This window comes from Ochotona curzoniae, unplaced genomic scaffold (assembly GCF_017591425.1).
Source record: "Ochotona curzoniae isolate NIBS_2020 unplaced genomic scaffold, NIBS_Ocur_1.0 contig_50, whole genome shotgun sequence".
Taxonomy (NCBI): Eukaryota; Metazoa; Chordata; class Mammalia; order Lagomorpha; family Ochotonidae; genus Ochotona; species Ochotona curzoniae.
The window spans coordinates 6,282,133-6,294,479 of record NW_024466446.1 but is presented as its reverse complement, the minus strand read 5'-3'; the positions used below and the strand labels follow the sequence as shown (position 1 = coordinate 6,294,479).

Genomic DNA, 12,347 nt, shown 5'->3' with positions numbered 1-12,347 from the left:
CTTCCCATCCAGCTCCCTGCCTGTGGCCTGGGAAAGCAGTCGAGGATGGCCCAAAGCTTTGGGACCCTGCATCCACGTGGGAGAACCGGAAGAGGCTCCTGGCTTTGGACTGGCATAGCATTGGCCGTTGCGCTCACTTGAGGAGTGAATCACTGGACGGAAGATCTTCCTCTCTGTCTCTCCTCTCTGTATATCCGCCTTTCCAATAAAAAAATAATAAAAATAAATTAAAAAAAACTAGAAATACCAATCAAGACAAATTATGCGCAAAGAGGCAAAAGTTGGAGAGCCAAACTCACCGATGAAGTTCGGGGACTCAGAGGTACTTTCCCGGCATATCAGAAGGGAGCTGGATCAGAAGTGGAGCAGCCGGGACTCAAGGAGCATGTCAGGCAATGCCTTCACTTGGTGTATCTCAACGCCACCCCCCACAAGGTATTCCTAAATGTACAATTTAACAATGAGGTCTGTGTTTCAAAGAAGCTGGAAGCTACCAGTCATCTAGCCCCTTTCAGCTGTACTTGGATTGGAGGCATCGCAGATGACAAAACACGAGTCTTTCTTTGAACATTGTAGATAACACTGAAAAAAAATTTTTTTTGGATACCGATGAAAAGTAGCTGATTTCAGAAAGTGAACGTTATCCCGTGCTTTGTATTTGTCAGTTCTTGCCTCTGCATTATTAGCAATCCATCTTCCATTAGTTCTTCCTCGCCTTGCTTATCTCAAAGCTATATTCTCTTGGGACTGTCTATCATTCCTTCACTACTAAACAGCTTGTAGTTAGCATTCTTTTTTTTTAAATGGATTGATTAGGTTTTTTATTGACTTTTAAAATTGTTGATAAATTACGGACAGTAATCCTTTGTTTGATGAGTGGTTTGCAAATAATGGTTATATCTAAAATATATGGGTGACATGTTCCATTTGTTTACTCATTTCTCATACATTCTAACATTGTTTTCCACATTATTATTATTTTTCTGTACCGGGGGCAAAGGGGGAGATAAAGGGAGAAGCCCCACCCAGCCTCCACGCACCCCAGGTCCCCGATGTGGGGCATGCTCCGAGGGTCTTGCTCAAGTGGTTTTTTTTTTTAAGATTTATTTTTATTATTATTATTATTTTTTATTGGAAAGGCGGATATACAGAGAGAGGAGAGACAGAGAGGAAGATCTTCCATCCGATGATTCACTCCCCAAGTGAGCGCAATGGCCGATACTATGCCAATCCGAAGCCAGGAGCCTCTTCCGGGTCTCCCATGTGGGTGCAGGATCCCAAAGCTTTGGGCCGTCCTCGACTGCTTTCCCGGGCCACAGGCAGGGAGCTGGGTGGGAAGCAGGGCTGCCGGGATAGAACCGGCGCCCATATGGGATCCCAGGCGTGCAAGGCGATGACCTTAACCACTTGAGCCACCGCGCTGGGCCCGCTCAAGTGGTTTTGATAGTTCAACAGTTATGAATTGCTGCCAGTCTTGCCATTCCAAGCACAATGAAGTCGCTGCAGAATCCACTGGTTGACATAGTTTGCCCAGATTTTCACTGCCAACACATGTTCTATCCTCCGTCCTCTGTTGTGGTACCAGGTATCATCTGCAGGTTCCGATGGACTGCCATATCCTCCATATGCACTTGGGTATGTTGTACACTGCTCCTTCTGAGCCTCTGAGAAGGCTCAGCTTTGACACATGCACTCCATGGTCAGACCATGGAACCTGCACTTCTCTTCATGGTTGGGGTTTTGAGTCCAGCAATTCTATCAAGGAGATCCTCATAGAAACTTTGTCTGAAGTGGTCCCAGACCAGATTCTTGTGTGTGCTTGCCAGTACAGTCCGACACAGTCCATTGCCCCAGTCAGCTTGTGGTTACAACTGCTGGGTCAGTTCTGTTTCCAGTCCTATCTTCCACATGAACCAATGGGTGTTGCAGTCCAGCCTGATTCTGCCCAGCACACACCCGGCCCTCACACAAATCAGTGGAAGCTGCAGCCTAGTCAGAATGACCCCCTAAAACTCCCACCCGGCCCGCCCCCGTCCTGGTTCCCATGTTGCCTATGTACTGTAGACTTGTCCAGTCTGTCCCACATCCCGTTCAGCTCTCCTACATGTCAATGGGCATTGAATTGTAGTTCAACACAACCAGGTCCTCTACCCAGCCCACGCATATGCTGGTGGGTGCCGTTCTGTCCAGCCAGGTCTGCCCCAATCCTGGTTTTCATGCTTTCCAGTGGTAGTGATAACCCAAGAGGGATGTGCCCATTATTTCCCTCCTAGGCCACTCCCACTCCCGGATTATGCATTCTCCAGGTGGTTCCGAGGTTTAACTTGACAGAATTAGCTCCCAGTGCCAGCCTCTGCCAGCTGATGCTGAGGCAAAGCTCAACCAACCCTAACCCACTCTAATTTATGCTTGCACCAGTAGGGACAGTCAGCCCAGCCTGGCTTTTCCCTGATCTAGCTCACATGAGGCCCACAGGTGTTGTAGCCCTGCCTGGTCTGGTCTGCCTCCATCCCAACTCACGCTCTCCAGTGGGAGTGGCTGTCCAGCAGGGGAGCCCTCCACATTCCCCCTGCCAGCTTTGCCCACTCCCTCCCCATTCTCCTGTGTTCTCTCTCTCTCTCTTTCTCTCTCTCTCTCAGTGATCCATGTGATTTCTGTCTCTTCTTGGACTTCCGACTGATACAGAATGTACAGACATATTTTCAACACATGTTTCAGCTTGAAAGTTTACTTGCTCAAGGGGAAGTACTTAAGCTTATAGCTAGTTTTTTATACCATTTAACATTACAAAAAAATTTTTTTCAAGATCCAGTGCCATAGACTCAGGGATTCCCTCTTCCACTTTCCTCTACTCCACCAACTCTTTGCCCTGTATTATTACTATAGTCCTTCAGCAGTTTAAGTAATCAATAAACAAAAAAGAGACCATTTATGGAGAGTACTTGAAAATAACATTTTCAAATTTCTCTTTTGGATACTGAAAAACAACTAACCCAGTAATCTTAAACCCCCGAAGAGCCTTTCTTACTAATTCTTTCCTTCTAGGAAGTATATTACAGAGCAAAACAGGGAGGCACCGACCTGATTACATCTCAGGGGCTGTTCATGGATGTGAGCGCGAATTGAGACCAGAAATTTTTTCTCTGCCCCCAAATTTTCATATTCACGTTTCATTCTATTTTTCCCATCACAAAGCATCTCCGTTATTTCATAGGCAGAAATAATCATGATCAAAGGCAGAGATGAAGGCGGGGTGGGGGGGAAGTAGTGCCACGAGGGAACTTTGATGAAATACATGCTCTGTGTCAGGTGTCATCTCATGTAACTTTCCCAGCACTGCAGAGAATGACAATCTTGCCTCCCCAGTAAGGACACTGAGGTTTTAAGTAGTTAGCTCATTCTGGGACATAAGTAAGCATCGAAGCCAGGCGCCAACGCCTTTCCTTTCTTCATTTTACCTTTAGAAAATATCATCTAGCATCAGTAGGACCCAATTCTGGGAATACAGTGTGATGAGGTGCTATGAACAGCGATGTATTTGCTCATCAAACCAGAGAGAAGTTAGTACGTTTCCTATTTCATTCTTTCCCCACTTACTGCCTGAAGTCAAGATAGCAGCTTCCAGAGCATGATACCTTTCTGAAAGCTTAGGAGCCGTGGGATCTCAGTGCACGGCAGCCACCTCTGTTTTCATCTGGTTCTCAAACACTCCTGCTGTGCTACTTGGCATACGAAGAAAGCCTGCGTAAGGATAGCTCTGCCAAAATAATAATAATACAGAAATACAGATTCCACAGGAAGTACTGACATACGCATTTTCCTGACAAATTTTGGGAAAGAGGGAAAAAAGAGAATGGCCAATGAGTGGTGTGGGCTTTGTAAACCTTGTGAAAAAGAATGAACAAAAGAGGGAAATAGCAACAGGGCCCAGAGAAGTAGATGTTTGTCATTTCCACCTCCAGAGTTGCTTAAGGAAAACTAGACTTGCCTGATGGGGGAATAAATGCAATTTGTGTTGTTGAAAGGCAAGAAGGGAGAGCCAACGAACAGTGCTGCTTTGGCAGATACGGAGAATCAGGTTGCGGTTTCTTCGTTGTCTGCAGCTATCGAGTTCTTAGAATTCTTATCTGATGATTCTAATTTCGGACAGTTTGAGCTGACTACTTTTGATTTCAGCCAGCACATGAAGTTGGATATCGTGGCAGTCAGAGCCCTTAACCTTTTCCAGGGCTCTGCGGAAGGTATGAGTGGCCCCTAGTCCCTGGCTGCACTGCTGAACAAGTGCAAAACCCCTCAGGGACAGCGACTGGTCAACCAGTGGATTAAGCAGCCTCTGACGGATAAGAACAGAATAGAAGAGAGATTAAATTTAGCGGAAGCTTTTGTAGAGGATGCAGAATTGAGGCCGACTTTACAAAACTTACTTCATCGACTCCCAGATCTTAACTAACTTGCCAAGAAATCCCAAAGATAAGCTGCAAACTCGCAAAATGGTTATCAGCTCTGTCAGGGTATAAATCAGGGTATAATGTTATACCGGCTCTGGAAAAAAAACAAAAAGTATCAGGCCTTATTTTTGGCAATTTTTGTAACTCCCCTTACTGATCTTCATTCTGATTTCTCCAAGTTTCAGGAAATGACAGAAACAACGTTAGATATGGATCACGTGGAAGACTGTGAGTTCCTTGTGAAGCGTTCATTTGATTCTAATCTGGAGTTTGTCTGTCTCAGTGTTTATCAGTAAACAGGATCCCTTGACTAATTTTGCACTAATACGTATGAGTGAGTTAAGAGAAGTAATGGATGACTTGGAAAAGAAGATGCAATCGGGCCCGGCGCGGTGGTGCAGTGGTTAAGGTCCTCGCCTTGCATGCCCGGGGTTCCCATATGGGCGCCAGTTCTATCCCGGCAGCCCCACTTCCCTTCCAGCTCCCTGCCTGTGGCCTGGGAAAGCAGTCGAGGATGGCCCAAAGCTTTGGGAACCTGCACCCGCGTGGGAGACCCGGAAGAGGCTCCTGGCTTCGGATCGGCATAGCATTGGCCGTTGCGCTCACTTGGGGAGTGAATCATCGGATGGAAGATCTTCCTCTCTGTCTCTCCTCTCTCTGTATATCTGCCTTTCCAATAAAAAAATAATAAAAATAAATCTTAAAAAAAAAAAAAAAAAGAAGATGCAATCAACATTAACAAGTGCAGCCAGAGATCTTGGCTTGGACCCAGGCAAACAGATCAAACTAGATTCCAGTGAACAGTTTGGATATTAGTTTCAAATAACCTGCAAGGAAGACAAGGTCCTAAGTAACAATAAAAACTTCAGTACAGTAGGTATCCAGAAGGATGGAAATTTACTAACAGTAAATTAAGTTATTTAAATGAAGAATATATCAAAAATAAAGCTGAGTATGAGGAGGATGATATTGTTAAAGAAATTGTCAATATTTTTGAGGCCATGGAGAACTCAAGCAGACCCTCAATGATGTGCTGGCTCAGCTTGATGCTGCTGTCAGCTTTGCTCACGTGTCTAACGGAGCACCTGTTCCGGATGTATGACCAGTTATTCTGGAGAAAGGACAAGGAAGAATTATATTGAAAGCATCCAGACATGCGTGTGTTGAAGTTCAAGATGAAGTTGCGTTTATTCCTAATGATGTACGCTTTGAAAAAGATAAACAGGTGTTCCTCATAATTACTGGGCCCGATATGGGAGGTAAATCAACATACATTTGCCAAATGGGGGTGATAGTACTTATGGTCCAAATCGGGTGTTTTGTGCCATGTGAGTCAGCAGAGGACTGCATCGTGGACTGCATCTTGGCTTGCGTGGGGGCTGGTGACAGTCAACTGAAAGGAGTGTCCACGTTTACGGCTGAAATGTTGGAAACTGCTTTGATCCTCAGATCTGCAACTCAAGCTTCTTTAATAATCATAGATGAACTGGGAAGAGGAACCTCTACCTATGATGGATTTGGGCTAGCATGGGCTATCTCAGATTACACTGCAAGCAAGATTTGGGCTTTTTGCATGTTTGCCACTCGTTTTCACGAACTCACCACCTTAGCCAATCATATACCAACAGTAAATAATCTGCATGTCGCAGCATGGACTGCTGAAGACACCTTACCCATGCTTTATCAAGTGAAGAGACATGTCTGTGATCAAAGCACTGGGATTCACAGTGCAGAGCGTGCCAATTTCCCTAGCCATGTGGCTGAGTGTGCTAAGCAAAAAGCCCAGGAACTGGAGGAGTTTCAGAGTGTTGGAGACCTACAAGCATGTGATGAAATCGAGCCAGCAGCCAAGAAGTGCTATGTGGAAAAGAGTAAGGTGGAAAGATTACTGAGGAGTTTCTGATAAAGGTGAAGTGAGCGCCCTTTACTGAAATGGCAGAAGAAAACATTACAATAAAGACAGCTAAAAGCTGAAGTGATTGCAAAGAACAATAGTTTTGTAAATGAAATCATTTCACGAATAAAGGTTACTGCATGAGAAAATCCCTCTTCTTCCCCCCCAAAACACAATTTCTGTAATTGTGATCTGTTCCACATTTCTTTAATTATAGTCTGTGCCACATCTGGAGTTTGTCTGTCTCAGTGTTTATCAGTAAACAGGACCCAATGACCAATTTTGCACTAATACCTATGAGACAGAACACAGCAAAAGGAGCGCTAACACTCTGTTATGATAGTTGCCAGGGAATTTGTTGCTGACTTGGTTTCTCTCAGACACAATCTATGCCTCAGGGGACGGCCCTGAGACAAGACACTGAAAGGAAGAGTTTCACTTTCAACACTTTCTCCTTCTGCCATTTCTCTGCTCCCTCCCCTCCACTTTCCTAGGAACCTCCAGGCATTAAAACTGCCACACCCAAACATGGCCTCGGTCCCAGAACCAGTATTTTTGCCTTCTTCTTCCCAACTTGAGCTGTCTCCTGAGGCTACGATGTACACCACTCACCAAGAAGGTCCTGAGGTATCTGTAGATAGAACCAGAGCTCACAGCCAAGCTTTTAAAGCTTACGGTGCTCTGTGTTCCTTTGTTTCACAGCTGTGACAGGTGAACAATTCTATCCACTAACCTATGTCTTCATGACATTAGACTCCACACTCTGAAGATGATTTACATTTCAAGAGGATTCCTGGCAGTGCAGGAGTCATCCCAAAATGATGAGTCCCCTAACAGTAGTGAGTGTAGAGATATGCTGGAGCGAGAAAGTATATTTCAAAACACACCAGGGAATTAAATTATTATTCTCAAGTCAGACTGTCCAATAGTCTCTGTAAAACAAAGGAAATTCCTATAAAAATTCATGGGAAAGATTGCTAGCTAGACAGAGACAGATGAGTAATAAAAAAAAATGGACAGTCTGAAGTTTACTGATAATTTACATGACATCTTGTCTCCTGTTTAATATAAAGAACGAACAGGTGCTGGGGAACAGAGAGCACCTCTAGGTGTGCGGACGAGCATTGAAGAAAGCAGTTGTCACTGCTAAGATTGGAGGAACAGAGAGGAATGAAACCTCAGGAGCTTCAAAGAGGCACTCACTGAGAGCAGAGAAAATGCACACTCTTATACCTTAAAAAAGAATAAGCATTTTTCCATACTAGTAAGTGGCAGTACGCTGTCCTGCCATCTAGGAAATCTCTGATGATACACTAGTGGTTTAAAATGATGTATCCATGGTTCAAATTATGTAAAAACTCAAACCGCATAGCTTGGTGTAAATGAAAAAGTAATGTGTCTTCATCACATCGTCAAAGGAAATTAAGGGACATATCAAGCAAACTATAGAGCATATGTATTTGCATTCAAATATAACCATAGGAAGACATTTACGGGAGAAGGCCATTTGACCTAGCAATTGAGATTCTCCTATCCCCATAGCAGAGTACCTGGGTTCAAGTCCTGGCTCTAACTCCCTATGCCAGCTTCCTACTAATACAATCACCTGGATTCAACAGTGATGGTTCAAATAATTGTGCCCCTACATCTCATATGCGAGACCCCGGCTGAATTCCTGGCTCCTGGCTTCGGCATGGCCCCCCCAAATCCTGGCCACTGTCCACATACAGCAGGTAAACCAACGAATGATGGAAGCTCTGTGTTTCTCTCTTTTAAATAAATGATCTTAAAAATCCATGCTTGATATTTATTGAGAAAACTGATCACCGAAATTGAAAATATGGTGTTATTAAGGAAACGTTAATATTTTAGATGTGTTGCATATCTATTACATTTTGAAAGGTTAATTCTTATGTCTAAGAACTGTGATGATAGGATAGCCACTAATTAAATGTGGCTATGTAAATTTAGGTTTAAGCCAATTAAAACGTGAAAAACTAGTAGCATGCCCTAGTCACATCAGCCACATTTCAAGAGAACAACAGCCACATGCAGCCAGTGACTACTCTATAAGACAGTACACATATGGAAAAGTGCCATCATTGGGAGTTACACTGGGTATCATTGTCATAGAATCATTCATCAAAGAAATGATACTGTCTGGAATTTGCTTTGAAGTAATCCAGTGGAGACAGAAGTAGAAACAAAAGCAGATTATTGCTCATTAGCTGATCACTAGGCAGGTGGTGGGGAAAGCTGACCAGTTCTGTTTCAGGCATGTTAAGAGCCAGGTGCTGGTAAGTTCTCTAGCAGAGTTGGGGGACAGAGCAGTGTGTGTCTAAGATCAGGAGGAGGTAGATACATCGAAGCAGGGATGTGGGTAGACACGTAGTGACGGAGGCCAAAGGCATGAAAGATCCTTTCTCTTCCTTTTTCTCCTCAATCCCACTCAATCTCCAAACATCTGCACACAGATGGAACGGAAGGGACCTAGAGTCAACCGCATGTGGCTCTGCTGTATGATACGTTGTTGGTCATACATGCATCATTCATGAACACAAGGCGAATATCACGGTACGATCCGTACCTTGAGGAGGTTACACGATGGAAGAATAAGCAATGGGAATCTGTGAAAGAGTCTTCAAGTTATCTGTGTGAGCAAGAATGATGACTTACTCTGAGAAGGCCAGGAAATTGAGAAATACTTATATGAATGAGTTACTCTTTTTGAAGTTGTAGGATGCACAGACCCACTCATATTGTCCCAAATGATAAGTTGGGAGAAAATAAATACAAAACTTGCCACATACTTTCAAACAGAACTGATTACAGACAGGATATGACACATCTCCTGGAATCTAATACTGTTAGACACTTGTTGATGATTTCTGATTACTCAAAGCTGCACTACTCAAGGACATTTACATCAGATTTTTCTGTATTACCACTTCTGTATCTGTCTAGCATCTGCTTCTCTATATGTCATACATTCAAATTCTTCAAGTGAGAATATCATTGGTTAAGTGTATCATTAATCAAGATAAGGTAGTTTTGGGAAGAAGAAAGTTTTTTTTTTTTAAATGTCTTGTTTGTTTTCATTTTATTTGGAAAGTATTTGAGAGAGACATACAGAAATCTTGCAAACATGGGTCCATTCCTCCAACGTCCATGAGAGTCAGGTTTAGGACAGACCAAAGCTGGCAGTCCAGAACTTAACCCAAGTCTTCCACGGGGAAGTGCTTCAGTGTAGGATGCAGGCACTCCACCTACCATCTTAATCACTGTGACAAACGCCCACTCTGAAAGAAAACTTGTATGTTTTTACATGAATTGTTCTTGAGTCAGATTCTATTCTGTCGTCAATGAAGCAGCTAGGTACTTCCAGTCCAAATATCTAACCTGTCGAAGTCTGGAAGGAAAGCTTCGTGTGTTTCGATTATTTTCAGGTATGACGACTGGTCTCCAACTGCACAGAAGCCTCACAGAGGGTGACAGAGCTCTCAGTCTCTTTCTCAACTGGGTAGTCTCCGAAAATTAATTTGAACATATGCCAATTCTGGGTCCATCACTCCAGGTAAACTTTAAATAAGTTCATTGATCCATTGTAAGAGGAAAGTCGAGATCTTCCAAAGGAAAATGAATGAGAAGTTGTACAGAATGCTTAGAAGCAGGTATAGGGTCAGGCTGAAGAAAGATTCCAGCTGTGGGACTGGTGTTGTGCACGTAAGGCACCCACCTGCAGAGCCAGCACCCCACATGGACACTGGTTTGAGTCCCGGATGTTCTGCTTCCCGTCCAGCTCTCTGATAAAGTACCTAACGAGGAAGTGGAAGATAGCCTATGTGCCTAGGCTACTGTACCCACATGGGAGACTTGGGATAAAGTCCTGGCTCCTGCTTCAGCATGATCCAGTCCTGGCCAGTGTAGCCATTTGTGGAGCGAATCAGTAAATGGAAGATTCTCCCTCCTCTGTAATTCTGCCTTTCAAACAAGTAGAATGGCGAATACTTTGTTTTATAAACTCCATGAGGGAAATGAAATTACTTAGCAATACTTTTGTTCATGCTGATGCTAGGTAGCAATTCTGTGAAAGCTTTGGATTAATTCATGATCAGTACAAAATATTGAGCAAATGAAAACAAAGGTAACTTTTACTGCCAGAAAATAGTAGTTTTGTGTGACATGAAATACCCTAGGAGCAATTCTGTAAATAAAGTAGTAATGGTGGCATAATGTTTAAATTGAACTACATTTCCACAAAAACAGATCAACTATATAGAGAAGAATTTAGGTAACATTTGCAACAAAGCTTGGGGACAGGTAAAATGACAGGTCGCCATGAAACTCCTACAGGAAATATTGCAACCTTCTGAGCAGGGATCCTTATCAGCAATTGTTACTTTGTCCCATTTGGATTTGAGCCACGCTGCTGAGATGGTACCTCACTGCGGTTTGATCTGTATCTCCCACGGGCTAGTGTTGCTGGTGAGCAGCTCTGACACATGCGTTGGCCGCTGGATTTCTTCTTCTGGGAACTGCTTGTCGAGGTCCTTCGCCGATTTTGTCACTGGATTGCTTTTTGTTGTGATAGTGCTTGAAATTTTTAAGTTGGTGATACATTCTGGCTATTACTCCTTTGTCAGACAGGCAGCTTACAAATGTTTTGTCCCATTCGTTAGACTGTCTCCTCACTACCGATTTTTCTTAAAACTTTTTAATTTTTTTAAAGATTTATTTCTTTTTATTACAAAGTCAGATATATAGAGAGGAGGAGAGACAGAGAGGAAGATCTTCCATCTGATGATTCACTCCCCAAGTGAGTGCAACGGCCGGTGCTGTGCCGATCTTAAGTCAGGAGCCAGGAACTTCTTCCAGGTCTCCCACACGGGTGCAGGGTCCCAAAGCTTTGGGCCGTCCTCGACTGCTTTCCCAGGCCACAGGCAGTGAGCTGGATGGGAAGTGGAGCTGCCAGGAGTAGAATCGGTGCCCATATGGGATCCTGGGGCGTTCAAGGCGAGGACTTTAGCCACTAGGACACGCCGCCGGGCCCTGAATTTTTTCATTTTCTGTGCAAAAGCTTCTGAGTGCAATGTAGCCTCATTTGTCTGGTTTTGCTTTTGTTTCCTGTACCCTGGGGAGGGAGTCTTTTTAAAAATATTATTTACTTTTATTGGAAAGGTCAGTTTAAGGGAGAAGGAGATACAGAGAAAAAGATCTTTCATTTAATTTCTCAAGTGGCTGCAGTGGCCGGATTGAGCCAATCTGAAGCCAGGAGCTTCTTCCTGGTCTGCCATGTGTGTGCAGGGTCCTAAGGCTTTCCCAGGTCATAAGCAGAGAGTTGGATGGGAAATGGAGCAGCTGGGACATGAAGCAGTGCCCATATGGAATTCCAGCGCATATAAGACAAGGATTTAGCCACTTGGCCACCACGCTGGACCCAGAAATAAATCTTTAAAAACACACACACTCGTAAAATTTGGGTGCTTTTAGCGTAGTACTAGAGTTGTACAACCACAATGAATTCAGAATTGTATTTTTAGCATTACTCATACATCATAATGATTTTTCAGGTCTCTAGTAACCAGAACACGCTAAAGCTTTTGGGAGTAAGGGAAGGCACACAGCGGTACAGACACAGGATGCACCTAACTCGAATCCTGAGTCGTCAACACAATGAGAAATGCCTTTAAATGTTCGAAAAGATTGATTTGTTCTTATTGGAAAAGCAAGTTTATAGACAGGAGGAAAGACAGAAGATCTTCCATCTGCTGGTTCACTCCCCAAGTGGCCTCAGTGGCAGGAACTGGGCTAGTCTGAAATCCGAAGCCGGGAGCCTCTCGGAGGTCCCCCAGGGGTGCAGAGGCACAAGCTTTCCCAGGCACATTAGCAGTGAGCTGGAGCAGAAGTAGAGCAGCCAGGACTGGAACCGGTACCCATACGGGATGCTAATACTGCAGGCGGCAGCTTAACCTACTACTCCATGGCACCAGCCCGAAATGCCACAC

General features: G+C 44.0%; 1 pseudogene; it reads left to right on the top strand.

Annotated features, from left to right (window-relative positions):
• Positions 1 to 4,003: 4,003 nt before the first annotated feature.
• Positions 4,004 to 6,486, top strand: LOC121162017 (annotated as a pseudogene).
• Positions 6,487 to 12,347: the final 5,861 nt, after the last annotated feature.